This window comes from Marmota marmota, unplaced genomic scaffold, assembly GCF_001458135.2.
Source record: "Marmota marmota marmota unplaced genomic scaffold, marMar, whole genome shotgun sequence".
Lineage (NCBI taxonomy): Eukaryota > Metazoa > Chordata > Mammalia > Rodentia > Sciuridae > Marmota > Marmota marmota.
This window is the reverse complement of record NW_026000093.1, coordinates 6,996,750-7,000,489: the sequence shown is the minus strand read 5'-3', so window position 1 is coordinate 7,000,489 and position 3,740 is coordinate 6,996,750. Positions and strand designations below refer to the sequence as shown.

Here is a 3,740-nt window from a genome sequence, read left to right as displayed (position 1 = left end):
ATTAACTCTCCATTCAGGTGCCAGTTCATTTTGGTTGGTCTCTGTGAGTTGTAACTCAAATGCTTCCATTTGCATTGGCTTTATTTTTATATTTTATGTATTTGTATTTATACACAGTTGACGTGTTCTCCTTGAAAAAAAGAAAATGTGTATGCTCAAGCAAACTCTCTCGAACTGTTTAAGGGATGAGATCCACAAGTAAAAGAATGAGAGTCAAGATGCCAAGAGAGGCCAAGTGTGGTAGCGAATGCCTGTAATCCCAGCAGCTTGGGAGGCTGAAGAAGGAAGATGGCAAGTTCAAAGTCAGCCTCAGCAATTGAGCAAGGTCCTAAGCAACTCAGTGAGACCCTGTCTCTAAATAAAATGCAAAAAAAAAAATGGATAGGGGTGCTAAGGACGTCGCTTGTCGCTCAATGGTTAAGTGCCACTAGCTGCTACAATAATATATATATGTATGTATAAATATACATATATATATATATATATATATATATATAGAGAGAGAGAGAGAGAGAGAGAGAATAAAATAATATTAACAACAATAAAAACAGAGAAAATTAGTGGCAAGGAGAGCCAAGTGGAATCCATGCATCTACCGAATGAAAGTACTCACTGAATATTTCTACCAAAATCTCAGTAAAGTGACAGAAATAGATTTTAAGGCAGAAATATACAAAAAGGAGAAGACAAAAAGAAGATAAGAACAATGACTTTGGAGCTAGAAAGCAGAGCTGAAGCCAAAATGAATCAGCATAATTCTTACATAATCCTGCAGAGATAGCTAAGAATCAAACTGATGAATATGAATGCTTCTAAGCCTCCATAAATGCAATATTTGCCTCTGAAAATGGGGATAAAAGAATGACCTAAATATATAGGATTGGTTAATAGTTTGCATAAGAAACTATCAGATTACCAGTTGCCCTCCCCAACCCAAACAAAAAAACTAGAGTCTTTTTCCCTAAAGAGAGCTAAGCAAGTTGGCTACTCCTGAGCCATTTTAGGCATGGTGATGGGATTACAACCTCACAAGGTTGCTGAGGCCTGGTTCTTCTTCCTCCACTGTGTTTCCAGAATCCTGGCTAGCAGACTTCACCTTCCAGGCAGGAAATAAGAGTCTTCTTCAGAGAATATGACCTTACCAGGATAAAACACCTAAAACAGGGAGGGGAGGGGGAGATAGAAGGGCAGCACAATACAATAGACACTAGTATGGCCCTATGTATAAATGTGGCTGTATAACCAATGTGATCCTGCAATCTGTACCCCATTTGAATCAAATGTATGATATGTCAAGATCATTGTAATGTTTTGAGCAACTAATAAAAAAATTTAAAAAAAAACACCGAAAACACTTTATATTTGAGGTTGCTCAACTCATCTACCCAAACCTATCACTTCACAACAACAAGTTCGGGTATCAGGGCTTCCTATCCCTTTTTATTTTTCATTCCATCTTTTAACTATTTTAATAATATTACTATATTATTACTATACTATACTATCACTAAAGAATAAGAGAGAGAGTGAGTGAGGGGGCAAAAGAAAAAGAAAAAAAAAGCAACTTGGAAGAAACAAGAGACTGTCAGAGGACAATATTTCCAGAAAAAAGAAAGAGAAAGTAATAAAGCCTATTATATTAACTAAGATAAGATATTGTAAGCATGAAACATAAACAGGTAGCGTGAAAAAAAGAAAAAAGAATACACATAGGAAGAAACTATGAACAAGGAAAAGATGATGTATACTTCCAGAGGAAAACCACAAACATCCCTAACAAAGATTCGTGATGAGAATGGCCTCAGATATCCCAACATACTGTCGGAATTGTGTTAAGAGCCGTTGGTGGGCTGTTGTGGACTGTGTTGCACAGTGTAGCCTAATGGAGAGATAAGTCTGGCATTGAACTTCCCCTGGCACCCCCACAGGATTGACTGATGCAAATGAACTTTCCCCTCAAGCTCTGCCAAAAATCCCACAGAGCACTTGAGATGGGTGTGACCTGCCAAGATGCCAATTAACCTGCTGTCTGCAAGACATCAGGAAGCAAGACTCATCCCTGAAACTTTATCCCTGATTTTGATGTATCTCCTTAAATAAACCACCAGAGCCATCTTTCCTTTGTCTAGTTTCAGCTCCCATGTGGACTAGATCCGTCAGGGGCTCTGCTTTATGTAAATATATTTCTGACTATTTGTGTTCTCTTCTTCACTAATTACTTGAGACTTTAAGTTTTCAGGTGGCTTATCCTCTCCTCAGCAGGAAAAAGAGACCCCCCCCATAAGCGCGGGCTGCTTTGTTCTAAGTTGCCACTAAGTCGCCACCAAGTCGCTGCCTCGGACCTAACAGTCCCCATTAGAATTGAAAGGGGGGCTGGGGTTGTGGCTCAGCAGAAGAGGGCTCGCCTAGCATGTTCGAGGCCCTGGGTTGGATCCTCAACACCACATAAAAATAAATAAATAAAATAAAGGTATTGGGTCCAACTACAACTAAAAAGTAAATCTTTTTTTAAAAAAGAGTTGAAAGGGCAAATTCTGTATACAACCATTTTATAAATCAAGTATGAATAAGAATATTTTTAGACCTTCAAATTTTATTTCCCAGGTACTTTTTTTCCTCAGAAAGCTATTTTAAAAGCTTGTGAATATATAAACCAAGAAAGAGGGAAATACTAGTTTTAGGAACAAGATATCTAGCCCAAAAGATAGGAGAGGAGAATCCTTGGGCAGGAAGGGCAGCTGGTTGAGATTAGAGTAGAATGCAGAGGAACTTCCTTAGGAATATTAAATTAACAGATTACTTGATGTGTCTGAACACTTTTTTTTTTTTAACAACTGATAATCAATTTATCAAAGCAGTTGACTTAGGCATCTGCAATGGTGAATTCCATCTCCATTCCTGGCTCGCTAGTGATGGAAGTTATCTGCTTAACAATCTTAAAAGGACTGTGCAAGTCAATGAGTGGCTTGTAGATTCTCATCTGGACATGAGCCCATGTCTTGCAACCTTCACTACAAGTGTTTTTCTTCTAGTGATTCCCAAAGTCTTGGTTGGTGTGCAAAAGGGTCCTTCCACTTAGAGATTCTTTTCCTTTGAGGCTCTGATCAAGTCAGCACACACTTTCTCCAGTGATTTCAGGTTGCAACTGGTGAGGGTAATTCTAATTCAATGAATCCACCTCTGGTCCCACGGAGTCACAAATGTATCTTTCCATGGCTGTGGTGCAGCCTCCTGATGGACTTGTTCCTCAACAACAGAGAACAGTGGTGAGTCAGTAGCAAGAGCAGGCAGAAGGGAGCTCTGTTGCACACAAAATCACAAGAGTGATTTGCTCATAGTGTTTAACTAATGTGCACTGAATGCTAGTTGGGGTGCTCCAGCACATCTAACACTTTTTGCATTGTTTGTGTTTGATGACTGCTGTAATGGAATACATGCTTACATTCAAAGACAATACGACTTTGAGTAATTATTAATAGCGCTGCTCATGACAGCCCTCTTAACTGAAATGTACTCTGGAGGTAGGGTGGCCAAAAAAACTGATAACTTACATAAGACATAAATTTTGGCCATCTTGAAACATTTTATGCATGATTTTGATCCTTGTATTTTCAGAGACTAAAATACAGAAAGCCCCATTATCAGATGCCTTGGGCTGAACTTAAGTAGAATCAAGATGCAGCTATCTTTATATATATATATATATATATATATATATATATATATATATATATATATAT

The 3,740-nt window shown here is 38.2% G+C and overlaps 1 pseudogene; it reads right to left on the bottom strand.

Moving 5' to 3' along the window:
• Positions 1 to 2,863: 2,863 nt before the first annotated feature.
• LOC107142252 overlaps positions 2,864 to 3,740 on the bottom strand; it is a 2,251-nt pseudogene continuing 1,374 nt past the window's right edge.